This window comes from Bubalus kerabau, chromosome 22, assembly GCF_029407905.1.
Source record: "Bubalus kerabau isolate K-KA32 ecotype Philippines breed swamp buffalo chromosome 22, PCC_UOA_SB_1v2, whole genome shotgun sequence".
In the NCBI taxonomy this organism is placed as follows: domain Eukaryota; kingdom Metazoa; phylum Chordata; class Mammalia; order Artiodactyla; family Bovidae; genus Bubalus; species Bubalus kerabau.
The window spans coordinates 33,847,731-33,875,479 of record NC_073645.1 but is presented as its reverse complement, the minus strand read 5'-3'; the positions used below and the strand labels follow the sequence as shown (position 1 = coordinate 33,875,479).

Below are 27,749 nucleotides of genomic sequence, written 5' to 3'. Positions count from 1 at the left end.
TACTTGTTAGAAAGGTAGACGCTACTGGTCTGCAGACCACACTTTGAGTACCAATGCCCTAAACTCTCTGAGCCCCAGTTTGGTCTATAGAATGGGACTCACACTAGCTACCTCCCAAGATTGTTGGAAATTAAGCACCACGATACATGTGAAGGACTCAGCAAAGCATCTGGCACATAATGGGGTATGTAGTAAATGTGCGTTTAACCTTCCCTGCACGCCATACCCTTCCAGCTGACCCCTGAGCCAGTGATTCTGGACCTTGCTTGGCTAATAGACCCCTCTGAGAACCTGATGAAAACTAAAGGCTCTTCAGCAGTTAGGAGGGGCAAGGCTGTGCTGTGCTAACACAGTCTCTGTGGTTTAACATAAACAAAGTAAACTTCCTGCTCCTCCTCTATGTCCAGTGTGGGTCAGCAGAGCTCTTCTTGTTGTGGTCATTCAGAGTCTCAGCCTGATAGAGACGCCATCTCAATGTACAAATCCATGACCATCCTGGTGGAGGAAAGGCACAGGCTAACTCACACCTGGCACTTCCAGTACCTGCCCAGAAGTGACCTACAGCATCTCCATTCACATTCCAAAGGCCACAACAAGTCCCAAGGCAACGCCTCCCCTTCAAAGGGGCCAAAGAAGTATTTGGTGAAGAACCCTAAGGATTACCATCGACCTACTTCCCAGGGAAAAGAAAGCAATATAAGCTTTCCCATAATTCCAAGAGGTCCACAGGACACCCCACCCCACCCCCCACCAAGGCAGGTCCACCCTTTACACTTTCTTATCAGGTCAAAGCAGATTGGAAAGAAGTCATCAATTCCATAAATATCAACTGAGTATCTACCATGTCAGGCATATTCTGGGAGGTCCATGCCCTCACAGATCTTACAGAGGGGGTAAACAGATAATAAATGAGGAAGTTGCAGAGGGTAGGAAGTACTGTGAAGGTCATGAACAACAATCTGATGTCACAGAGTAACCAGGAGGTGGAGAGAGACCTCCTTTAGATGGAGTGCTCAGGGAAGGCCACTTTGAGAGGAGATACTTGAAATCAGAACTGAAGGATCAGAAGGAGCCAGGCTAAAAGAAGAACATTCCAGGCAGAAGGAACAGCAAGGGCCAAGGCCATGTGGCACAAAGAGATCCGTGTGCTGGATGGATGGACAGAAGGCCAGTGTGCCAAGGGCTAAGTCAGTCAAGTGGGCAGTGGCAGGAGCTGTGCTGGGAGGTGGAGTCAGAGGGGTCAGCAGGGGCTCGACTGCACAGACTCTGGGTGTGTGTTTATGCCACCTGACCCAGCTCCTGGGTGTCCTTCCCCACTGCCAGGGGAGTCAGAGATATCCTGAAGACCATGGAACCAACTGGAATCTTAGGACAGCACAGCCTGATGCTGAAGTCAAGACTTTGAAAGCAGATGACACTAGTGATAAACCCAGCAGTCTCGAGAACAAGATCCTCCACGAACACCCGCTTTCCTGATCTCATCTCTCCCTGCTACAACAGCCACTTGAGTGCTTTCTTCTATAACTCAACATCTCTCTCTTTTCTCTTGTAGGAAGACCCATGGTACTCTCCTCTCCTCCCCAGGGCTTCATCAGACTGGCCTCTGTGTCTCCAGAACAAGTTCCCTGCTTTCCTACCACCACAGCTATGATGTTCCTCCTTAAAATTCTGTTCCCTATCTCCCTCGCTGAACATGGACCATTCTTCCCACAGAAAACAGCTGAAATCCCACCTCCTTTCTGACACGTCTATGGATCACCCCCCACACACACAGCTGGAGCCAGCAGACCTCTTCTTGAATTTTTACATCCTCTCCAGCACCATTGACTTGGCTAACGGCATTGGTTAGTTTCCACACACACTTCTCATCTCTTCAAGAAAACTGTAAGCTCCTGGAGGGCAGGAATGATAACGACAAGCAAGCCCACCATGGGGACCCACCAGAGTGGTACTCAGAAAATGCTTTGACTTGGTAAGACAGAGGCAACAAATTGGGAAACATGCCAACATTTGCCATCTGTGCCCAGACCCCCTGGATGACAAGCTTGGGCTCATCTCTGCACCCCTACCCCCTCACACAGGGCCTGGAGTTGGCCAGCACTCAATAAATGCTTGTGAAATAAACTTCCAGAGTCATCTTAGGCTGCTGTTGTGAAATAAACTTCTGGAGTCATCTTAGGCTGCTGATTTTGGATAAGTGACTTAACATCTCTGAACCTGGCTTCCTTATCTCTAAACCATGAATAACAAGTTCCTTCCACGGGAGGTTGTTTTGAAGACCATACAAAACATGAAAGGTTTTGGCAAATGTGAGTTCTCATATATTATGAGTGGTTGAATGGATCGCTTGTCATTTCCCAGTGGACACCACACCCGGTGGAGAAGGGTGTGAAGCAGAGAGTTGACTGAAGCACATCCTGCTTCCAGCCAGAACAGGCCAGACCAAAGCAAAGAACAACAGGATCGTGTTTCAGAGGAGAGTGTCTGTGCTTTGAAGGATGAGTGCCTTCTCACCTCGGGAGGCCTAACTCCATGAACTGCATCAACAAGGTTTCCTTGATGTCTGGTTTCCAGGTGGTCTGAGCCCATAGAAGATCAGAAGTTGGGAGGAGAGAGAGGCTGGGGGATTTATCTCCCCAACAACTTCCCTGATGGTCTTAGCTTGGCAGTGGCTGTGTTCCTCCACCCAAGGCCACAGCTGCTGGCTGGCAGCCCTCTCCTCTGTGTAGCTTGCTACAGCTTCCATCACTGCACTCTCCCTGGAACCCTTCAGACACAGGTGTGGTGACAGTTTTCTGCTGATACTAATCCTGGGGTCTTTCATCACCCTGTTCAGTGTGCTTGAACCCTGCCCATACATTTGTAAATAGTCCACTCCATGAATTCTCCTTAATATCCAGCTTGATTATGATATCTGCTTCCTGAAATTCAACAGACAGACCTGGAAATCTAAAGAGCTGGGTTCTCATCCTGGCAATGTGACAGCTATGTGCTTTTGGGAAGCCCCCTCCCCTCTGGGCTTCAGTCTTTTCCTATGTACGGTGGTGACTTGACTAAGTGTCTCTAAGGCCCCTTTTATGCCACAACATTGTTCTCACAGATCTCCCAGGATCCCTAGGACAGCACTGTACAGAGAGACGGTGCTGGAAACTCCTTGGCCAAAGGCTGCTGGGGTTGAAAAAGGAGAGAGTGCCTGGGGAGCCCAAAGATTTGGAGGGAGGGTGTTGGGATCCTTAATTATTGGTTCAACTTAGGGACTAGACAGTGAAAGAATAAAATTACCTGGTGAGTCCTTAGCTATCTGTATCAACCAGATTTCACCAAGAAATAGAACCAGTAGGGTATTGGGCGGGAGGAGAGAGATTAAGCCAGAGAAATAGAGATTGCATGGAACTGGCTCGCATAGCCATGGAGGCTGGCAAGTCCAAAATCTACAGGCCAGGCCGCGTCTAGAGATCCAGGGAAGGATTGAAGCTGCAGTTTGAGTCTGAAGGCAGTCTGCTGGCAGAAATTCCTCTTCTTCAGGCTTTTTCTATTAAGGAGGTCCTTGCTCTATTTTATTGAGGCCTTCCACTGAAAGGATGAGGCTCACCCATATTATTGAGGCGAATCTGCTTTACTCAAAGCCTATTGATTTAAATTATAACTTCATTCCTATAAAAATCATCATAGAAACAGCTAGAATAATGTCAAATATCTGGGTCCCAAGGCCTAGCTAAGTTGACACATAATATTAACCATAATATCTTCATTCTGACAAATCGTGTTTCCTGAGAGAAGGACCTGGACAGGACAGAGATGAGCCTGAGGACAATGTCAACTGGAGTAGAGGGGCTCTGTGAGCACCAACTCCAGTGTGGTCTCAGGCAGCATCAGTAGAAGCCAAGGGATCCATGTGCTTTCAGACCAGACTGTTCCAATTCAAATGTGCATGTGAATTACCTGGGATCCTGGTTGAGGGCCTCAGACCCAGCATTTCTCACAAGGCCCCAGGAACTTCCCACAGTGGTTGGAGGGTCACAATTTGAGAAACAGGGTGGAGGGGTTAAGAGCTCAGGTCCTGGGGTTAGACTTGTCAGGTCCAGTCCCAGCTCTATCCTCTTACTGACTACATTACTAAGGGAGGTACTTACCCAGCCTGAGTCTCAGTATGCATGTGTGCTAGGTCACATCAGTCATGTCGGACTCTTTGCCACCCCACGGATTGTAGCCCACCAGGCTCCTCTGTCCATGGGATTCTCCAGACAAGAATACTGGAGTGGGTTGCTACGCCCTTCTCCAGGGGTTCTTCCTGACCCAGGGATCGGACCAGTGTCTCTTAGCCTTGTCCTGCAATTGGTAGGTGGGTTCTTTATCACTAGTACCACCTGGGAAGCCCAGATCTCAGTATCCTCATCTATAAAGTAGGGGGTAATATTATCAGGTTAGCCAAAAAGTTCATTTGGGTTTTTCTGTAAGATGTTATGAAAAATCCAAACAAACTTTTTGGCTAGCCCAATAGTATCAATTTTAAAAGGTCATTGCACCATGGACAGAGGAGCCTGGCAGGCTACAGTCCATAGGGTCTCAAAGAGTCAGACAGGACTGAAGCAACTTAGCACACACACACACACACACACACATAATTAAAGAGAAAATGAACACGCAGTATTAGTGGCACAGAGCTCAAGCCCATTAAAAGCTCTTGGCTACCATCATCTATATGAGTACAAGATTTCTAAGGAGTCCATGTCAAGCAAGATATAAATATTAATAAATCTCATATCCATTGATCCAGATGGTAAAGGCACCTAACAATAAAACCACCAGAAGAACAGTCAATAAAATTGAGAATATTCTCCCTGGAGAAGAATAGATGTGGTAAGGAGGCAGAAGGGGAGTGGAGGCAGAAAAAGAAATGCTTAAGGGCTCCCTGAACACACGTGAGTGTCGGTGGAAATGAAATGAGAATGAGCCTACAAGGCTCCAGAAGCTTAAACAAAGAGCAAGACACAGATCTGGGAGGTCAAGATGGGATCAGTAAAAGAACTAGAGAGTAATTGAAACTGCCCAGAAGTGAAGCAGGCTGCATGCACTGGGAGATCCCTCCACCACCAGAGCTGGACTAGCGAGCTGCATCACGACCCCCCAGTCCCACGCTGAGAGCCTGGTGCCACAAATCCACTGGACAATTCCTCAAACCCTCCAAGAGCTTCTAGAACTCAGAGCCACTGATGTCGGTGGCTCTCTCTGGGAATGGTCTCCAACGCGTAATTGTGGTGCTCCGGTCTGTTATCCAAGGGCCTCTCCTGGGGGACACTTGGCACATTGCAGGCTTAGTCATGACACATCAGACGATTCATTCAGATTTCTTCAATTCCATTATCGGGCCCTTTGGGAGCCAAACAGGAAAAAGAAACCAGTCCAAGTGCCAGCCAGAGAAGCCGCCGTGCCCGAAGAGCCCTCCCCAACCCATGAAACTACAGGCTCTCCTCCTGAGCCTCCCAGACCAAGGGTGCCATGCTGACAGGATGTTCGGGCAGCCATGCTGCTTGGCTGGATGTTGGAACACCCTGTATACCAGTTGAAACAGTTCCCTCAGTACCCTCTGCCCCAGCCCCTTAGGCTTCCCTGGAGGGCCGAATGTCTAGCAACCAAAGGGTTAATGGCAGGCACATCAGAGATCTGGTCTGCCCAACAGGCAGTCACCAGCTGTGGAATAGTTTTCCCATCAGTCTATACCTTCTGGTTATGCCCCAGGACTCACGGGTCACAGTGCTGCTTGCCTCTTGCACAGGGGCTGAGAATTCTCCACATGCCGAGCACAGCCTCCTGAGAGAGAAACCAATGCTTCCCCAAAGACAGGTGGCTCCATTCAGCCTTACATTTTATCTCCTGCCACCCTTCTCCCCATACAAGAGAAGACAGCCTAGAAGAGAAAGAGGATGAAGAGGACAGAACCAGGATGGGGTGGGAATACCTGGGCTCAGCTGCTGGGTTGGGTGTTGGACCATCTAGAGAGACTCTTTGCCCCAACACAGGAAGGAACAAAACTCCACGTCCTCCTTCCTCTTGGAGATAGGCACTCATAAGTTCTTCCTATGGGGATAGTGAACCCCTCAAGGCCAAGGACAGATTTAGGAGTCAAGTAGATAGGCCTAACCTCAAGTCCTGACCCTGCTTCTCACTACCTGTGTACTTGTGAGGTTAACTAAACCTCTCAGAACCTCATTTTTTTCATCTGTAAAATGGGAATGGGCTTCCCAGGTGGCATTAGGGGTAAAGAATCCATCTGCCAATGCAGGTGGTGTGAGAGACACAGGTTTGATCCCAGGGTGGAGAAGTTCTCCTGGAGTAGGAAATGGCAACCTGCTCCAGTATTCTTGCCTGGAAAATTCCATGGGCAGGGGAGTCCATGGGGCTGCAGAGAGTCCAACACGACTGAGCAAAGCGACTAAGCAAAATGGGAATAAGGATAATACCTGCCTCACAGGGATGCTATGAGGTTAAAAAGACATTAAAGCACATAAAACACTTAGCCTGATCCTTGACATGCTGTACTGAATAAATGGGGGAGTTACACCTCCCTGGAGATACCCTGGCCCTGAAGCCTGGAACAGTGCGGGCTCTGACTAAATGCCCATCAAACTGAATCAAGTTAGATACTGTCAGGAATACTCAGCAGCTCCCAGGTCTGTCCTACAGTGGATTCCAGGGGTAGAGGCAACTGACTCCTAGTACCCCCTCTCTTAGGTCAGCAGGAAGCAAGGCCAGGGAGATGGGGGCATCCCCATCCCCCCACTTCCCAGGGAAGATAAGGCCTCTGCATTTTATGGCTCATGCAGCTGAAGCTGCTTCAGAGTCACAGCTCCTTCGGCCGAGGGGTTGGGGGTGCAGGAAGGGGCATGGGGCCAGCGGGCGGAGACCTCCCAGGAGGACTTGCTCCCATCTCTATCAGGCCCAAGCAGCTTTCGCCTGAATGTTTTGGCATCTCTCTGTCTGATGCCCTCCCTGTCCTCTGTTAAAGGGCCTCCTCAGCAGGGGCTTGTCGCAGTGAATCCAGAAGGGAGTTGGACATGCCTGTCACATCAGGCCCCAGCAGGTTCCACTGACTGCTTGACCAACCCACAGATACAGGCCCACAGGCCCCTGTGGTCTTGAACACTAACCCCCAGCCGGTCGGGGCTCATGGAGCTGGACCAACTCAGACATCTCAGTTAACAGTCAGGCATCTGTTGTGTGCCAGGCTCTCTCCGCTGTAAGGGGAGAATGGGCACTCAGTCTGTGGAGGGAAGGAGGCAGCGGGATGGCTACTCCAGTGCCCATCATCTGAGGCCATGGTGGACAGGGCCACAGGACCCCTCACAGATTTTCAGGTCTCCTGGGATGATTCAGGGGGATCCAGGACTAGCACCCCATCTGTCAGAGAGGTGCTCACAGACCACTGAGGTGCTCCCAGGGGAGAGGACAGAGACTGCAGGAGAACACAGGTCGTTCCTGGTGAAGTGGGGGTAACAGGAAAAGCAGGCATGAGCCCCTGAAACTCAGGGACACAGGTTTGCCCCTGGGATCCCGGGGTGCTCAGGGGAACACTGACATGGAGAGAAGGACACCCACCGACAGAGGTCAAGAGCTGGAGGAGACAGCCCTGGAAGCTCTGACATGCTGTCCCACTTCCATGGAGCTGGGGGTGACATCAGACCCTGCAGAACCCCAAGTACTCCTGCAGGTACCCACCTCTGTGAGAGGCTTCTGGAGAGGCCACGCCCTAAGAACCAGGTCTGATTGCTTTCAGCCAATCATGGTGGTCCTTTGGGCTTAGATGGGTGATTCTGGCCAATGAGATGCAAGCCTGCCGGAGGGCCACTGGGCAAGGTTTCCTTGCCTGTAAGCGATAGCCACCAGTTGGCAACCACATGGATGTAGCACCTGGAGATACTGTATTCATCCAGTGATCCTGAGGAGTACCATTCTGGAGGCAGAGCTGACAGAAACTCAGAGCAAGTGGAGCTGGAGTTCAGGGGCCACAGGGGACTCCTCCCTCCTCTGGACTCCTCTTTATGGGCAGTAATAAATGTCTTTATGCCCAAGTCCATCCACTCACAATTTTGTTACTGGCAGCTATGGACCTCCTAAGAGATTTAAGGACCCCTTGTCCTCTCCTATCCCCACATCCTGCTTGAGGAACATCCAGCGCCTACCCAAACTACGGTTGCCAAATAAAATGAAGTGCTTTTTAGCAAGTAAAAATACATGACACCCAGTTAAATTTAAACTTCAGGTAAACAATGATTAATTTTTCTAGTATAAGTATGTCCTGTACTGTAGTGGGCACATAGTTATCCTTAAAAATTATTCATTTTTTATCTGAAATTCAAATTTAACTGGGCATCTTATATTTTACCTGCAGTTCAGTTCAGTTCAGTTCAGCCGCTCAGTCGTGTCCGACTCTTTGCGACCCCATGAATCGCAGCACGCCAGGCCTCCCTGTCCATCACCAACTCCCGGAGTTCACCCAGACTCACGTCCATCGAGTCAGTGATGCCATCCAGCCATCTCATCCTCTGTTGTCCCCTTCTCCTCCTGCGCCCAATCCCTCCCAGCATCAGAGTCTTTTCCAAATCCATCATCTTCTCTTACCTAGATGTGGACTATGCTCCAAAATGGTCCCACTGTCCTGGGGGGCTTCTGGATGGCTGAGAAAGCAATTTGGGGGAATATTGGCTGAGAACTTCAAGCACCTGGGCCTCCTAATATGGAACTCCAGAATTAGACAAATCACCTCCCCAGCCCCAGGCAGCCTGGGACCCTCCCGTCCTACTGTGGGTGGGGGAGGGGAGCTGCCATTTCCCTAACTCTTAGCAGGACCAAGAAAACTGAAGATTCAGCCAAGAGGAAATGATGAAGGTAATTTCCCAAACTTACTCATCAGCTCAATCCTGTCTGCTTTCCTCCCACTCTCTTTACACCTGCCTCCTTGGGAGGAGAGGGGTTTGGAGTATTGGACTGACAGGTGCGCTTCCACTGGAAGGATCAACTGTGTGGCTGGAGCCTGCCCACTTCAGCAGCTCTAGGGAGCCCCGTCGCCTCCACCAGCAGCAGGCCGCTCACACGAGTTCCCCTTAATGACAGGGCCTGGGTCATGGTGATACCAATCAAATGAGCCTTGACTGACAGGGCTCACTGCCAACCTCTCTGTGATTGTTTTCTCTTCTGTGAAATGGGGAGAAGAAAAGCCCTTAGGTCACGACCACAGTTCACCACAGGCAATTAGCACAGCAGACAGAGTATTCCTAGATGCCCACCTGTGAGGTCACAGTGTAGAGAGGCTTCCTGGAGAAACCTCACAGAAGGTGGGGGTTGTCCAAAAATGAAAACAACAGAAAATAGGAGTGAGCCCCGGCTGTCTGTGGGGCAGAGAAGAAACCTTGGTGCCTGGGTCCACCAAAGGGTAGCAGGGATGTCACAGAGGGAGCTCTCCTTATACTTGCTGGGGTGGAGGGAAAGGAAAAGAAAAACCATTAAGAGTGTTTATTCGTTGCCCACTCATCTCCCAGCCCTCTTTTCCAACCAGACCCAGATTGACACTGGATAGCCACCCTATATATATAAATACCATGTGCTTTGGAAGAATTGAAACCTATAGCCCCAAGAGTAGGTCTGAGTTGGGCTCAGCCATTCAGAACATTCCATCCCCTGGCCAAAGTCATCGGTCCCATGTGACCAAAGCCCATATGACCAAAGCCCGTCCAATCAGAGGAATCCCTGAGACTCTCGCTTGGGGCTATGAGCCCCTCAGGCAGCCAGCAGTCACTGTGCATCAGGCATACATGGAAAGAACCTGGGTCCCTGGTGACATCATCGAGGCCCTGGATCAACCTGTCCTGTGACCAGCCCACCTCCAGACTTTCTGGTTACATGAGCCAAACATCACCTTTCACGATTAAACCTTTCAAGCTGGGTGGGTGTTGCATTCCTTACAATGATGGCAAAAGTTGTTACACCTATAGTTAAGTGCTGGGCCCTGAATTAAGCTCTCCTTACACACTGTGCAATGTTGGAATTATCACTCACACCGCCCAGAAGGGAAACCTGAGGCTCAGGAAGTGCAGTCACCAGCCCAAGGTCACACAGCTGGAAGTGGCAGAGCTGACTCCAGGGTCTGGCTCCTGGTGCCTTCCCGCCAGTTCCAAGCCAGCACCCTCACTGAACACTGTTGAGGCTGTTCCAGAGAGAGGATCCTGAGAACTTTGAGTCTTTTCCCAGAAAAGTTGGATGGGGCAGAGGCCTAGACTCTGGGCTGGTGGAGCACTGAGTTCCAATCCTGGCATCCAAATTAGTGGCTGTGTGGCCTTGGGCAAGGTGCTCCCACCTCCTGAGGCTCAGTTTCCCCATGTGGGAAGTCAGGGTTGAACTACGACCCCATTATATCACCTGTTTTGTTGTTGTTCAGTCGCTAAGTTGTGTCCAACTCTGCAATCCCATGAACTGCAGCACCCCAGGCTTCCCTGTCCTTCACTCTCTCCCGGAGTTTGCTCAGACTCATGTCCATTGAGTTGGTGATGCCATCCAACCATCTATTACTTAAAAATACTTAGGTATGAATTGTTGTTGTTCAGTTGCCAAATTGTGTCCAACTCTTTGCGACCTCATGGACTGTAGCCCACCAAGTTCCTCTCTCCATGGGATTTCCCAGGCAAGAATACTGGAGTGGGTAGCCATTCCCTTCTCCAGGGATCTTCTAGACCCAGGGATGAAACCCCTATCTCCTGCATTGCAGGTGAATTCTTTGCTGTTTGAGCCACCAAGGAAGGCTGGTGTGTACCATGTCACTTCCTTCCTTCCTGTCCAGAGTCTGGGTCTCTTTCAGGCTCAGCACCCTGAACATACCTCAAATAGACCAGTGATAATCCAATGAATGAACAAGTACTGAAAGCTTTCTGAATTCAGGGCTATTCTAAGCCCTTTGTATGTATTAACTCCAGGTAGCATTACCATCCCCATTTGTCAGATGAGGAAACTGAGACACAGAGGCTAAAAGACTTGCTGAAGCCTTTGAGGGAGAGACTGCCATTCAATCCAATAGCTACTATTGGATGCACAGCTGTTGAGCACTAGAATATGCCAGTTTGAATCAGGATACACTATGAGTCCAAAATGCACTGTGGTGCAAAGTATTAAAATTTATAAAATAGCTCATTAACAATTTTGTATTGATTATATGTTAAAATGATAATATTTTTGGTACATTGGACTAAATGAAACATTATTAAAATTAATTTCAATTGTTTCTATTTACTTTTTTAATGTGGCTACTAGAATATGTTAAATCATGTTTGTAGCTCACACTATTTCTACTGGACAGCACCGCTTTGAGGCATAAATTGGGGGAACAGGGCATGTAAACATTTGAGTCAGGCCCAACACTGTTTATAGGCTTCCCTAGTGGCTCAGCTATAAAGAATCTGCCTGCCAATGCAGGAGATGTGGGTTCAGTCCCTAGGAAAATCCTCTGGAGAAGAAAATGGCAACCTATTCCAGTGCTCTTGCCTGGGAAATCCCATGGATGGAGCAGCCTGTGGGCTACAGTCACAGAGTCAGATGCAACTAAGCGACTGAACAACAACACTGTTATGATGAAACTCATTTTGTATGACTTTCTGAGGGTGTATCTGCTTCCCAGACCCTTGGGTGGTGGTATTAAAACTGTGCATTGGTTGACTAGCTCTGTTGGTCCCATCTCTTTCCTGAGCCCTGAGAACTTGGAGGAGAGGCTTGAGGGTAAAAGCCAAGGCATGGTGCCAGGTGCCCAGCAGAGCTTCCGTTGAAATCAGTAGAGGATGATGGTGACCATGACATAAGTGAAATTCTCACTGCGTCTCTTTGGGGGAGAAGCCATGAGGGCCAGACCAGGCCCTGTGAGGTGTCAGCCAGCCCAGTCGTATGGAGGCAGGTGAAGGAGGGCTCCAGAAACACTCATGGTGCCTCAGCTCCGAGGGGCCTGTGGACCCCCTCCCTTGCTAGCTGCAGTCCTCCAAGTCCGCCTGCCGTGCTCCAAGATGGGATGGGACTGTAGCTTTGGGGGAGTTGCTCTCTCTCCCTGTCATTCCAAGAAGTAGGAAAAGCTGGGTATGAGAATGAAATGGGCCCAGAGTCCACTCAGCTCCAAAAGACACCACATGTCGCACAGACACACGTTAAGTGTAGAAGCTCCCCAAGAAAGGAGAAAGAGTGCATCGGCACACTTCCCACGTTGCTTCCCCGATGGTGGCCAAGCCCTGCGCAGGCTGGGGCTCAGCCTCACAGAGCTGGCGTCTGGCTGAGGAGGGACGCAGTGGAGCACTCCCAACCCTGTGTGGAGCTCCAGGTGTCCTGGCCTTTAGCACACACAGCCCCGGCCCCCACACATGCTGTTCCTCACCTGGAACTGCAGCCCCACCTGATAAGCCTACCTTTCTTCCCTCAAGCCTCAGCTGGGTTCAGGCTCCCCAGCCCCTAGGATGCCATCTTCCCTGTCCCCCAGTGGCAATGGCCCCTCAGCCTCAATCACACGGCCACACCCCGTGCCCCCCTCCATCCATGCCATCTTGCCAGCCCCGGGCTCACCAAGGGAGGACTAGAGACATGGCCCTGCCCAGCAGGCTACCTCAGCTGTGATGTGAAGGCGGGAAACCAGCCCTGTTTTATCTCAGCCATCCCTCTTTTCTTCCAAACCCGAACTAGAGGGCGTCTTATCAAGCACATTTAATCACTGCTGTTCCCCCTTTCTCTCATTACAACAAAGGTGATTTAAGGCCTGTCCTTGGCAGGTTGGAACCAATGGGACTAGAAACTCAAGTCACTTTGCAACACAGCCTGGAGTTCCTTCATCATCATGTCAGAATTCACCCCCATAAACCTTCACCCAGACTTTTCCGTGAGCCAGGGACCCGGCCACACTGCAGAGTCACATAACCATCCCCACTCTGTGGAGCCTGACGGACTCATAAGGGAACAGCTGCTGTATCCTGAGCTGTCTGTAACAGGGAACTGAACACCAGGCTGTGGGGAGCAGATGATGGAGAAGCTGAGTCTGTCTGGAGGAATCAGGGAAGACTTCACAGAGGAGGTGACTAGGAGCCGTGCTGGGTCAACCCTCCCATCCATGGTCACCCCACAGACCCATAAAGTGATGAGCAGATCATGTAGGACTGGGACTGGGGGCAGCTGGGTCAGTCTCCCTCCAGCCTTGGCCTCTGGGTCAGTGGGCTTCATTGCACATGCTCACTGCCCAACACTCCCTTCCTGGGTCCCCTGAATGTCTGCTGGGGTCCCTCTTCCTCTCAGTGTGACTGGATCAGACCCTGCAGCTGGGCATACAGTTGGGAAATTCCTGTACCATCTGCCTGATACAGGCTGGGACTGGCCACGCTCACGAACAACACAAAAGCAGGAGAGTCGCATGCCCAATGCCTCCCACTTTTCTCTCTTTCCAGCCTTCCTGCTCCTGCCCAGACTCATGACAGAAAGGCCACTGTACCCCGTGGAGAGGGGGTCCCCAGGTTTCCATGGAGAGCCCTCTATGACGCCCACAGCAGCTGTACCTTGAAGCCCAAGGCCTGCGCTGCCCTGACAGGTACCAAACAGAGCTGACCCCAGGTTGGCAAATCATTAGGTACTCTTTAAAACCTAGTTCTTCCTGAATTCAGAGGAAATTAGAGAGGACCTGGGATGGTGATCCTCAGCCTTTCCTCCAATGCCCTGAATCATTCAGTTCTGGACCCAAACCTACCCAGCAAACTGAAAGCTCATCAGAGAGGTGTCTCCACCCTGTCTAGGGACCATTTGTGTTCTCGGCACGCACCGAGAGGCCATCCGCCATCCCAAACAACCTACCCCAAATCTCCCAAAAATCATAGGACTTGTCCTGAAAGTAACTCCATTAAATGTTCTCCATCACATTAAATTTCCAGTGGGATTCTTGTATTTCCTACAGATGGGGCTCCAGGCAGCTTCCTGGCTGGTCACATATCAATACTGGTAAGGTCCCAGGAGAATTCCCTTGGCACCACAGATCCACAGATGACAGTAATTATCTTGACGACACCAGGTCAGACCCTGGTCCATTGCAGCCACTTTTCTTCATTGCCGTTCACTGCCAAAAGGACAAACGATGTCTCTTGGCTCATCTAGAACAAACCAGAGACGTCTACAGCAGGGCTATGTCTGTCCATGTCATGACTATTTAAAGAATTAGTAGTTCCCAGCCAGCCTCCTTGACAGCATGTTGAAAGACAGAAAAGATGGGGATGCTAAGGTAAAGAGGAGGGTGGAAGATGGGGAAATATATAGAGAGATGGTATATTAGCTATGAGAAATAATAGTATTATTAATATTTCTGATAGTTACCATTCACTGTGCACTCAATACATACCTGGTGCTGAACTCACACACAGCATTCATTATCCCATTCCACCCAGCCTGTGAAGGGAGAGTATGATGCCCAGCTTACAGATGAGGAAACTGAGGCTCAGAGAAGATTAGTGACAATGCAGACATTCGAGCAACAAATGGAAAAACCTGGATACACACCCGTGCTTGTCTGAACCTCAAGCTCGCCGCATCTGTCTGGTTGCCGACCCCAGGCTTGGCTCCATTGCTTCCTAATTTGGTGGGTCCTGGGTCCACATTTCCATCCCTTTCTGTTTCTTCGGTTGTAGCATGAGGATGATGCTGTGGTTGATTAGCAATGCCTGTGATGGCCACAGACAATGGCATGAAGAGAGGAATGATGGCATTTGTGCTAGCCCCTATTTGAAGGATTAACTTAAATTCCCCACTCTCACCTGTCCAGGCTGTAGCCATTAAACCTTTAAAATAAAAGGTCAGTTGTCTCACACAGGGGTCCAATAGGCTGTGCCCAGCACAGCCCCCTATACACTCCAGAACGGCTCAATCTCTATTCAGATTCCAGAGTGAGCTTCCTGCAAAATATACGCCAACAGCTCCCCACTCCCTCCAGCAACACACATGACTGTTCAAATTTTGGACCCCACTTCCCCCCTAGTCTCCTCAGCACACGACCTTTCTTTCATACCTCCTTGAGTCTGTACATGCTGTTCCCTTTGCCTGGATCATGTCTTCCTTTCTTCTTAGGCTTTAAGACACAGCAATATGTCACCTCCTCTGTGAAGTCTTCCCTGATCCCTCCAGACTGACTCAGCCCCTCCATCTGTTTTCCCACAGCTTTGTGTATAGCTCCTTGTTGAAGAAGCACACGTGTGAACAGACAACTCAAGAAAAGCATTTTGTAAACTGCAGAGGACCGACTACTGGGCAGCTCCTGGTTCCTGATGAATTAGCGAACTCCTCCAGTGGAGAAAATCACCCTCTTTGCTCTTCTCGGTCTAGAAGGCACTGGTTCCTCCTCTCCTCCTCAGAAATGTTTTCTGAAATAGACAAGCTCTGTGTTGAGCCCCAGTCGTACCATCTTCAGGCACCTCGAACCCTAAGTCCTGATGTTCTTTCATTCACGGCTGCCCCCAAGTGATTCAGAACAATCACGTGTCTCCTCGAGAAAGAAGGTTACAACGGGGCCCCAACGTGGGAGATGGCTGGATTTTTCCCATGTGAACAAGTGACACAAGATAGGAAAATAGAAATGGACAGAGGACTCCACCCCACGGCTGACTGGCCTCACTGAGCTAAAAAGGAGAACGGGGTTTTACGACCCAGGCAAGAACAACAATGAATTGGCTTGTGGGGAGGAAAACAGATGGAATTTTCTTGAGCTAAAGGGACTAAAAATAGTGTGACGTTTTCCAAGAGGCTGTCGTGGTACTACAGGATGTGGCTACAAAGCATTTATTTCAACAGCAATTGGCGAGCTCAAAGCCAAGGCCATTCCCTGGGACAGTCACAGTGCCGGTGACAGGATGCTCACCCAGCTCCAGGGACCAGCAAGAGCTACAACCGCTCCCATCTCCCCATCTTTCTCATGGATACTCCCCCTGGAATTCCCTCCCTTCTTCCCTACACTTAATCTCATCACCCCAAGCCCTGAGTTCCAGCCACTCCTCTGAGCAGCACTTCTCCAACATTTTCCACCAAAGCACCCCCAGAGCAGAGTAGAAATTGTAATGGAAAGTTGGAGGGGGGAGAGGAGGGAAAGCTGAGAATTGCCTGTCAAGGCCTCCACAAGCATGAAATTCCCTCCAAATCTGTTTTATCCTAAGAATTTACAAAAGAACTGACTCTTCCAAAAAAAAAAAATCACTAAGTGTTTAAATATCAATTTGTTCTCTGATCTCACAGTTATAGCATCACCCCAGAAAGGAGAGCTGTGTTTACCTGTGACATCAAGAGCTCAGGGTGGCCAGTGTGGGTGCCCCACAGCAACAGAACAAGGGCATTCATGGAGGACCTCAGCCTCAGCGCTCCTTCAGCCATTGAAGTAAATCATCCATCCATCTGTCCATTCATCCATCCCTCCATCTGTCCGTTCATCCATCCCTCCATCTGTCCATTCATCCATCCATCCATCTGTCCACTCATCCATCCATCCATCTGTCCACTCATCCACCCGTCCATTCTTCCATCCATCCATCCATCCATTCATTCAACAGGCCTTTACTAAGTTCTTTTTAAATGCCCAGAACTAGTGATGAAGCCAGGAGGGTCACAGGCCTCCAGGAACTGTCTCATGGAAGAAACATGAGATGAGGCATTTCACAGCTCTGTGACAAGTGTCCTACCAGGGGAAAACCAGAGGTTTGAGGAACAGGGGGGTAGGGATTGGTAAAGCCTTTGTTCCAGGGAAAACACAAACCAGTCTGTACCCCAGGCTAACAGCTGAGATCCACTTGTCCTCAGGCAGTCAGTGAACCACTCGGTTTCCTGGCCTGTGAACTGGGTATAATAGCTTCGCACGGTTTTCATTGGGACTAAATGAGTTGTTCAGTGCAAAGCGCTTCCTACCAAGTGTTCAATAAATATGATATATTAAGCTGAAGCCAGAAGAATGGATGGAATTGGGCTGCAGGGATGGGGCCGAGATAAAGGAGGAGGGAGAAAAAGAGTGTGTTCCAGACAGAGGGAACAACATGTTTAAGAACAAATATTCAATAAATATTTGAACTCATAAATTCTTTAAGGGAAGTGAGAGTAATACAATCTCCATAAGCTGCATTCTTTATCTACTGTTCCCCGGAATGAGTGTTTATATGTGTGCGTGAGTGTGTGTGCGTGAGTGTGTGTGTGTGTGTGTGTGTGTGTGTGTGTGTGTAGCTGGGTGGCACCACAGCCAGGCAGCCACAGGCCACCCCGCTGCATTTTTCTAACCAGGTCGTCAGATTCTTAGGGACAGAGATTGAGTCTTCTCCTCTTGAAGTCTCATAGCCCAGAGCCTTTAACTCCCCTGGTTTCTCAGTGTCCCCCTCTAACCCTGTTGGCCCCCCCCCCCCGATTTCCCTAGTGACTGTTTAGAGGCCAGAGGCCTATTACAGTGGGGAAGGGAGTATGGAAGCAAATAATGTGTTTGATCACCACCTGCCCTCCTGCAAAAACAGATGAAGTTTGAACGTTCAGTAGGCAACCTGAACTTAAATCCTGGGAAGTCTCTCCTCTGCCCCCTCTTTCTGCTCTATCACCACCACTTCCATCCTGGGGAAAGGCCTTGGCCAAGAACACTAGAGAGAGCTCATGGATGACATGAGAAATACAGGCAGGGGGGCACAGAGCCTTGAACTTTCGGTCGGAAGGCCTGGACTCAAGTCCCCGCTCTGTCAGCTGACAGCCCTGTGACCTGGGGTGGGTCTTCTGGGACTCCAGTCCAGAGAGCACGCTGCGGTCCCACAACAAACTGGTTTAGGGGACCAGGGGTATGCAACAGGGAAACCAACCATTCTGGCTTTCCCGGGACCGAGGGATTCCCTGGGATTCAGGACTTGCATGCCAAGGCCAGGGAAGTCTCAGACGCACAGGGATGAAATGGTCGCTCACAGCCTTGGTTCTCCCTCTTGGTTCTGGCTCCTCCCCTCCCCAGACCCAAGTCACACGTCAGCACAGAGCAGCCTCTGAGCCCTTTGGCCCCACGGCTGACCCACGGGACCCCATCTATGCGGGAGGGAGACAGAGGAGGAACAAGACTTCCGAGTTGCCACCATCGGGTTTCCACAGGTTGGCGTCAGTCCATTGTTTGAGACGGGAGGGTGGGGTAGATTCTCTTAGAGACTCAACGCATGGCCAATCCAGTCTAGCCAGGTGACCACAGCCCTGACAGCAGGGAAGGCTTGTCCATGTCGCTCTCCAGAGTCTTGGGGAGATGGGATTCATGACAACACCAGTTGGCACTGAGCCCTCTACTCCTCCCCACAAGAGCTTATTGGGCTCATCAACCTGATGCTGGCAAGAGGCTGCAGGGTGGTCTCAGCTGGGCCCCCACCCCACTACACCAGGAGCTCCACGAGAGCCCCCTGGGCCTCTGCTCAGACCTGCCCAGGCTGCCCTGCCATGGAGATCACCGCAGGCACCCTGCCACCCTATCGGAGAGACATGCTGTGTTTTCAATTACAGTTCCCGTTTCTTTCCTGGTTCGGGCTTGAATGCCAGGCTATATTAGGTCATACCGAGCCGGCCCTGTTGTGCTTTCTCATTAGCCGCATCACATCGTATTTTTAGGGGCAGCCAAGACCAAGACAATGCCAGAGGGCTGCTTTTCTTCCTGAGTCCCCAAACACCACCTCCGTAAAAAGATTATGCTGAGAGGTCCAAGGGCCCCCGTAGCTGCTGCTGCAGACAGGCACCGGCTCTGAGAGGAGGAGCAAGTGATTGGACGGACCAGAGGCAATGAGGGAAGTGGTCCCTCTGCCTGTCTTTTTGTCCACTTCAGACACCTACCATTACCACCCCGAAGCCACATGGAGTTCCTGGTTTCTCGTGCCCTGGGACAAAAAGACAGAGATCCAAGACTCTTGTGAGGACCAGACTGCCTTCCCCAGAGCAGCCTCTCCTGTTCCTCCCATCTTTTTGCAGACCCAGAGCACTGCAATGTGAGGTTCCCATACTCCGGGGTCTTCCCTGTCCCTCATCACTACAGCAGGAACATTAAAGCTTGCAAAGCGCTGCTTCCTCCATGGTCTCATCTGACTTACCGGTGAGGGTGGTGTTAGGATACCTATTTTATAGATGGGGAAACTGAGGCAGTGAAAAGGGAGGTGATGTGTCCAAGCCACAGAGGAGTAAGTAAAAGGATCGGCCTCCAAATGGCCCCAGGGGCTCGGCCTGGCTCAGAGCTGGACCCGGATGCCCATTCTTGTCCACACACTGGAAACCAGGGAGGGGCCATTGTTCCTCGGTTTCCTCTCCCTGAAGCTCACTGCCCACCTGCGGAGCGTGGGGGGTCCCACAGGTGCCAGCACTCTCTACACCTCACTCCCAGCCCAGCTTCCTCAAGCCAGGACAGTCACCTGCCAGAGGGCTGAGGACCAGGGAAGCAGAGAGAGAGCAAGTCCCGCCTGTGAATTTCCACTTGTCTCTGCCCTCTGTCCCTGTCCAGGCTTAGATCAGTCTCTCTCCCTCCTTACACACAGACACACACACACACACACACACACACACGTGTGTACACAGATGAGTCTGGGGTCCAGCATCCGAGAGACCCCCATGCCATCTCAGGTTGGAGGGGGAGGGGTAAGCCTGTTCCTCCAGGGAACTTTGCATGGAGCCAATTCGCAAGGGCAGAGGGTGAGGGGTGGCTCCCAGGAAGGGTACAGTGGTCATCATGGGACTGAGGTAATAGGAATGAAGGCCCATTTCAATGCAGCCATTTTGAGAACAGGCTTCCCTGATGGCTCAGATGGTAAAGAATCCACCTGCAATGCAGGAGACCCAGGTTCCATGCCTGAGTTGGGAAGATCCCTTGAAGGAAGACATGGCAACCACTCCAGTTTTCTTGCCACGGACAGAGGAGCCTGCTGGGCTATAGTCCATGGGGCTGCAAAGAGTTGGACACATTGAGAGACCAAGCACAGCACACACAGCTTTGAGAACAGGGCTGGTACCTTCCAGATGCCTTCATCCATGAGATCCTTAGGGTAAGACTGCAGACGGAGAGCAGCAGGACCCCCTCCAGATGTGTTCCATGCTCTCTGAGCAAGCGGGGCCAAGGCAAACCATTTGCCCGCAGCTCTTTGGCCTCCACCCCTTCCCATCAATCACAGGTCCTGGGTCAGGACAGAGACCACCCAGCAGGGCTGGGTGCCCAGAGAAGGGCACCAGAGCAGCAGGTCAGTCCACCTCGTGTAAGTGGCTGCAGTCACTTTGGCTTCCACCTCAAGCCACGAATCCAGGCTGACTCTTTCGAGGCGCAGTGCAGCCCTGGGGCACTGAACACAGACTGGACAATAGAGCAGGCATTCAGCCTCCCTCTCACTGGCCACTACTTCCTCCCTCTTCTGGCTACTCCCCTCCACACCCAACTTCTGCCCTCAGACTCTTCCTTCACATTCAGTGGCCACTCCCACCCCTCAGAGAGCACAGGCCCAGGACCAAAAGGCCACACTAAACACCCTCGACATGCCGGGTGCTGTGATAGATGCTGGTCGGGGAAGAAGGAGAAGTGGATTTGCAGACAACTGAAGCACAGTCTTAAGCCTGCCCAGTGGTTTCAGGCTAGTTTGAGAGAAAGAAAAGGCTCAGAGACCCACTCCCTATGAAACCAAATAACAGGGCAAAACAAATATCCAGAATTCATCCCTGTACCTGGTGGAAGCAACACAGAAAAAGATTCCAAATGAGAAAAAAACATGGAGGAATTTTAAGAGTTGGTGAGACCCCAGGTTATCTAGGAAAGATGAGAGAACTGTGGTTCCCAGACACTCCACTCCCTCTGGAATCGGCGTGTAGGGAACACGGGTCTGCAGACCCCACTGTACGTGCTCTTGATCACAAGGCTTCCTCATTTTTCACTGGACTCACCTTCACACATTATTGGCACTTACAGGATTCATGCCCAATCACCGTTGCACAGTTTTGAAGGCTGATCATCAAAAAAATGTGAAAAGAGGCAGAACGTAAGGGCAGAAAGTTGGAAACCCAAATGGCCCATGCTCTCAGCTCATATTGTTTCATTTTGCCAACTAGACCAAAGAAGAATATCCCCAAAACTCAACACACAAAAATACACACACATTCCAACAACTTCGAAATCCTTTTCCTGGAAGGCTTACCCATGAAATAAAGCACTGGGTGGCTACAGCTCCGTTTAGAAACAGTCAGGATGTAGGTCATGAACTCAATTGCCTTCAGTGCTGATGACTGGGTTGCAGCATTTGCTCAGCCAGGGAACTGTTATGAGAACAACTGCTCTGTCCTCTTTTAGCAACACATGAAGAATAAGCTGGATCCTGGAAGCCCAGATGACCAGGAATCTTCCACCTCCTACCCATAGCATAGAAGAATTCCAGGAATCAATGGATGATTGAAAGTTCCTCTCCACTCATCCAAGGAGCTGTACCAACTGCTCCTTGGATGTATTCAACCTGTTGGCTCCCATAAAACAACAAACAACAAGTGGGTTATGGGTTTCCAACTTTCAGACAAGTTCAAAGAACTGATTAAGGCTATTGAAAACCAAAAGCAATGTTATTAACGCAGTTTGGATTAGATCAGTTCAGTTCAGTCGTTCAGTCCTGTCTGACTCTTTGCGACCCCATGAATCGCAGCACGTCAGGCCTCCCTGTCCATCACCAACTCCTGGAGTTCACCCAGACTCACGTCCATCGAGTCAGTGATGCCATTCAGCCATCTCATCCTCTGCCGTCCCCTTCTCCTCCTGCCCCCAATCCCTCCCAGCATCAGAGTCTTTTCCAATGAGTCAACTCTTCGCATGAGGTGGCCAAAGTACTGGAGTTTCAGCTTTAGCATCATTCCTTCCAAAGAATGATATACGCATCTGAATGCAGAGTTCCAAAGAATTGGATTAGATAGCTGATCCTAACACAAGGACCAAGTGATGCCCAATTAAAGAAGCAAAACAACTAAATGCCCTTCAAAGTCAGGCAGCCTTCGAAGACGCAGACATAGAGAACATACTTGTGGACACAGTGGGGGAAGGAGAGGGTGGGGCGAACTGAGAGAGCAGCAGGAAACATACATATTACCATATGCAAAATAGAGAGCCCATGGGAATTTGCTGTGTGACACAGGGAGCTCAGCCCAGTGCTCCGTGACCACCTAGAGCTGGGGGATGGGAGGAAAGTTCAAGAGGGAGGAGACACATGTATTCCTGTGGCTGATTCATGTTGTTGCATGGCAGAAACCAGCACGATATTGTAAAGCAATTATCCTCCAATAAAGTTTTTTTAAAAAATCACATAGCTTTTAAGAATATTGATGAGGTGACTTTGACCCAAAGGTCACAGGGCTGGCTCCATTAGGATTTTCTTGGTGGCAGGTGACAGAAAACCCAGTTGAGATTGGCTTAAATAAAAGCAAGGGAATTTAATTGCTTATGAAAATTTTTTTTAAGTCTGGAGGCAGATCTTACTTCATATTCACCTGGATTGAGGGCTAAACTGATGTCACCAAGATTCCATCCCTCTCAGACTCTGCCATCTACCACAGTGAACCCAGGTGATAAGTGAACTCAGCCGGTCCCAAAAATACTAGCAAAAGTCTTCTGTCTCTGATGGGTTCAGAGGTGGGACCATGACTACTGTGTTCTGAATGTTTGCATCCACTCAAAATTTGTAAGTTCAAATTCTAACCCCCAATATGATGATATTAAGAGGTGGGGCATTTAGGAGGTGCTCAGGGCATGAGAGCAGAGCTCTAATAAATGGCATTAGTGTTTCTCTAAAAAGGACCCTGAAGAGTTCTCTTGTCCCTTCTGCCCCAGGAAGATACAAGCCTTAAGCCCAGAAGAGGGTCCTCACCCAACCACGTTGGCCCCTGGATCTTGGGCCCTCTGGCCTCCAGGTCTATGAGAAATAAGTTTTTGTTGTTTACAAACCACTCAGTCTGTGGCGTCGTAGTCCATGTCACAGCAATGTGAAGGGACTAGGGCAACGATAGTGATGTGCAGAAGGTCCAACAAATGGTCTGACCCCAGGAACAGCTCGGACTTGGAGTCTCACAAAAGGTACCCTACATCTCCTGCCGCTCTCCACCTTGCTCCCATGGTCCTACACCCTTCACTCCCCCACCATGGGAACTGCCCAGGTTCAGCCGTGTACATGAGCCCCGCAGAGAGTGAGTCACCCCTGTCAGCATCCTAGTAAGGCCCCAGGGACTGGGTCGGGGAGGTATGCCCAAGACATTCTGCACGTGTTTCTGGGACAGAGAGCAGACATCACTGCCACTGAGCAAGTATCAACAAGAGAAGCCAAGACCCAGAGGACAACAGCATGTGCCCAAACCAAAACAAAATGAATTGAGAGTCAGTGACCACGGTGGCTGCCAGGACAGCCAGCAGTCAGACACGAGGGCATAGGCAAGTGAGCTGCAGTGAGTGGTTCAGGACCAAGACTGTGAACAGTGAACACAGCCAGAGCTGCTTGTGGGTGAGCAAGTGTGATGATAGGGAGGCCCAGATCCTGCCAGGTGCAGACTGCATGACAGAGAACCCAGAGCGGCTACTAATGCGGGCCCAGCGTGACCCTGACTTTGAGGCTTCCTCTTGCAGTCTCCATGGAGAGTGGCAGGGAGCAGCTGAGTCACCCAGAGAGCAAAGCAAAGGCTGGTGTCTCTGCTGCACACACAAAAGACCATTGGGATGTGATTGGGAAGCACTGAACCATGTGAGCTGATCAGTTCTGAGCATTTTCTGGTCCTTCCCTGCGAGGTCAGGGCCAGTCTTAATGAGCCGAGACCACCTTTTGTGTTTGGGCTAAAAGCTGGGGCAGGAAAACCTACCCCCACTAACTCCACTGTCCTGAGTACAGACAAACGTCTAGATCACCATTCTGTTTTAACCTGTCTAAAATGGGTAGTTAGGCTTCCCTGGTAGCTCAGCTAGTAAAGAATCCACATGTAATGCAGGAGACCCCAGTTCGATTCCTTGGTTGGGAAGACCCCCGAAGAAGGGATAGGCTACCCACTCCAGTATTCTTGGGCTTCCCTAGTGGCTCAGGCAGTAAAGAATCCACCTGCAATGAGGGAGACCTGGGTTCGATCCCTGAGTTGAGAAAATCCCCTGGAGGAGAGCATGGCAACCCACTCCAGTATTCTTGCCTGGAGAATCCCCATGGGCAGAGGATCCTGATGGCCTACAGTCCATGGGGTTGCAAATAGTCAGACACAACTGAGCAACCATGCATGTAATGGTTATATATATACACACACACATACACATATATATTTGCAGAATGAAATGGCTAGGCCACAGTACCCAGATATCTGATTCAACATTATCCAAGATGTCTCTGAAAAGGTGTTTGTATTTTTTTAAAGATAAGATTAACATTTAAATCAGTAGACTTTGAGTAAAGCAGCCTGCCATCCATAATGTGGGTGGGTCTCACCCGTCTGCTAGAGCCTTAAGGGAAAAAGACTGACCTCCCCCAAGCAAGAGGGTACTTGGCCGGCAGACCACCTGTGAACTGCAGCTCTTCGATGGGCCTCCAGCCTACCCTATAGATATTGATCTTGCCAGCTTCCACAATTGTGTGAGTCAGTTCTCTAAATTAATCTCCATAGATAGGCAGCTGTACTGTGCTTAGTCACTTCAGTCATGTCCGACTCTTTGCCACCCCATGGTCCATAGCCTGCCAGGCTCCTCTGTCCATGAGATTCTCCATAGGTTGGAGTGGGTTGCCATGCCCTCCTCCAGGGGACTGTCCCAACCCAGGGATCAAACCCAGGTCTCCCGCATTGCAGGCAGATTCTTTACCGTCTGAGCCACCAGGGAAGACTGAGAATACTGGAATACGTAGCCTATCCCTTCTCCAGGGGATCTTCCTGACCCACAAATTGAACCAGTATCTCCTGCATTGCAGGTGGATTCTTTACCCATTGAGCTTCCAGAAACCCATAGATAGGCAGATATATAGGTAAATTCATAGATACAGAGACACACACATACAAACATCATACCAGTTCTGTGTCCGGAGAACCCTGACTCATACACCATCTCTCTGGGTTTAAAAGCTGAAACCCTTTTCCATATTCCCAAGCACTCATCCCACTGCCAAACGAGAAGTATATAGATATATTAAGACAAATGGATAGACAGACAGACAGACAGATAGATGGATATTGGGTTGGCCAAAAAGTTCATTTGGGGTTTTTTGTAAGATGTTATGGAAAAACCCCAACGAACTTTTTGGCCAATTGGTAGGTAGGTAGGTGGGTAGATAATAGATAGAAGATAGATAATATTAATAGAGAGAGATACAGTACTGCCCTCTGTGTCCTCCATCACATCACACATCATTCACTCACTGTATCTGACAAGTGTTTACTGGTACCTACTAGGGGTTTCAGGTGCCAAAGATTCAGCAGATAACATAGCTCCTCCCCCTTTGGAACTTAAACTCTCAAACATATAAAACATGATAAACATGTAGAAATGAAATGATAGCCAGGCTGTGACATTGTGGGGAAAGGTAATATTTTACCCATTTTTCAGAGGACTGTGAGGTTCTGGAAAATGAAACATGTCCAAATTTATATAGACAGCCAGAGATGGAGCCACCATGAAACTCCATGTCTAACACCAATGTCCAAGCCCCTTATCCAGGTGCTGGAGAGGTTGGGAGAACTTTAGGTGAGGGGATGCTGAAAGGGGAGAGATCATTCCAAAAGCAAAATATCCACATTTCTCATGCTTTCCTCTTGGTTTATGTCTGAAACTCTTCTGACAAAAGTTCCCCCATAAAGTGGGTACAGTAGAGTTGGTGAAGACACCAGTCTTTGGACCCAAGCCATTTGAGCAAGAAGAAAGAGTGGTAGAAAGATGCTCCCTCAGAGCCTTGGAGGATGGGCTGGGCTGAAGGCAAGCCCAGGAGCAGCCCCTCTGATTGGCAGCATGGTACCCTCCCCACACATCCCTACTAGCCACCTTCATGAATAGGGAGGGATGTCAAAAAGGAGTCAGACCCGAGGTTTAAGCCCTGAAATAACTGTTGTCAAATCCCAGGTTCCTCCCATTACTAACACTAAAGAGTCCTGGGGTTGTAGCTTGGCTTTAATGTTTAGATGTGATTTTGCTAGGCAGCCAGGGAAGGATGGTGTGGTTTTCCACTTGTAGGAGAAGCAAAGTCATAGAGACAAGCACAAGAGTGCTATCATCAGAACACAGTAAACCAGCCTGGGGTGCAGCAAGGCAGGAAGGAGCACTAACCTGGCCACCAGGAGACTTCGGTTTCAGGGCTGCTTCAGGAGAAACCATCGTGGTCACTATGGATCTGGTCTGGGTCTTGAAGTTCGTTCAGTCCTACCCTCTTGCTTTAATAAAGAACACAAGGTCTTCCTTTCATCCAACTGGAAAGAGAGAAAGCTAAGAGCCTGACACGTCAAATTACCATCACAAATCTCCCTAAAACAGCAGTTCAGAAGCCATGATGCTGGCACCACCCAAACCAGCCAGCCGAGCCCAGCTCAGCTTAGAGCAGCTTCTCAAGCAAAAACAAGCCTCCAGCTTCCAAGCTGGAGCAGAAAGGACTGGCAGTATTGGTTGCTATGGGCTTCCCAGGTGGTGCTAGTGGTAAAGAACCCACTTGTCAATGTAGAAGACATAAGAGACAAGGGCGCAGTCCCTGGGTCAGGAAGATCCCCTGGAAGAGGGCATGACAACCCACTCTAGTATTCTTGCCTGGAGAATCCCATGGACAGAGGAGACTGGTAGGTTACAGTCCATAGGGTTGCAAAGAGTCAGACATGACTGAAGCAATTTAGCACACACACATTTGTCTCAGCCCTACATGAGCACTGGCCTGGGCAATTGACTAAAATGCTAGCAACCATCATCTCCAAGTTACAGGTGGGGAAAATGAGGTTGGTCATCTGTTGAAGGTTAAAATCAAGGGGAGGTGCTGGAACCAGGATTATAATCAGATCTTCTGACTCCCAAGTCTTAAAGTGTCCTTCTCAGAAATCCCAGCCATCCTCTCTAAGACCCAAACTCGTTCTCTGGGAACTTCTGGGAGAGACAGGTCAATGGCAAATAATAAGCACATGTTGAAAGCGTAGGGACTAGATTTCAAGCAAACGATCAGGTATGAAGTGTCAGAGGGAGGGGTGCACAGGCGCTGTGAGTCTGCAGCTGAAAGTGCCTCATGGCAGGCAGAGTAGACAGGTGTGCCAAGTTACAGGTTTCCTGAACTTGCAAACAGAGGGCTTTTCCCCTGGAGGGGTCTGGTTAAGCCTAGTGCAGGAATAGGGGGGGCGAGTCCCAGATTTCTGGATTATCAAATCTTCTGGTCCCAAGCAGAATGCACGGGGTGCTGAGGGCCTCCAACTCTCATGATCTCGCACTGCCAACAAGCCTTTGAGGGGCTCAGGGGACACACCTCTATTCTCATGGCCTCCACTAATCCTCCCTGCTTGTGGTTAAGATAAGGCGTGTGCATGCATGCAGTCGCTCAGTCCTGACTCTTTGCAAGCCTATCATTGACTGTAGCCAACTAAGCTCCTCTGTCTATGGGATTCTCCAGGCAAGAATACTGGAGTGGGTTGCCATGCCCTCCTCCTCCAGTGGATCTTCCTGACCCAGGGATCAAACCTGCCTCTCTCATGTCTCCTGCATTGGCAGGCAGGTTCTTTACCACTAGTGCCACCTGGGAAGCCCCAGA

The 27,749-nt window shown here is 50.0% G+C and overlaps 2 long non-coding RNA genes across 6 annotated transcripts; both read right to left on the bottom strand.

Moving 5' to 3' along the window:
• Window positions 1-3,617: 3,617 nt before the first annotated feature.
• On the bottom strand, window positions 3,618-9,144 carry LOC129636636 (uncharacterized). The gene is made up of 5 exons (XR_008707047.1): window positions 8,905-9,144; window positions 8,620-8,675; window positions 7,717-7,864; window positions 5,960-6,078; window positions 3,618-5,371 (listed from the first exon to the last, which is right to left on the bottom strand). It is a non-coding gene; the product is annotated as an uncharacterized LOC129636636 (long non-coding RNA).
• A 146-nt stretch (window positions 9,145-9,290) lies between these two features.
• Window positions 9,291-26,964, bottom strand: LOC129636543 (uncharacterized). Of its 5 annotated transcripts, none has more exons than XR_008706990.1 (5): window positions 26,300-26,964; window positions 15,056-15,407; window positions 14,551-14,711; window positions 13,855-14,147; window positions 9,291-9,469 (listed from the first exon to the last, which is right to left on the bottom strand). It is a non-coding gene; the product is annotated as an uncharacterized LOC129636543 (long non-coding RNA). The 5 variants fall into 5 exon arrangements; XR_008706991.1 differs by lacking the exon at window positions 9,291-9,469 and adding an exon at window positions 14,393-14,439 and having other exon boundaries at window positions 13,755-14,147; window positions 26,300-26,962; XR_008706993.1 differs by lacking the exon at window positions 9,291-9,469 and adding an exon at window positions 14,393-14,439 and having other exon boundaries at window positions 13,755-14,113; window positions 26,300-26,962.
• Window positions 26,965-27,749: the final 785 nt, after the last annotated feature.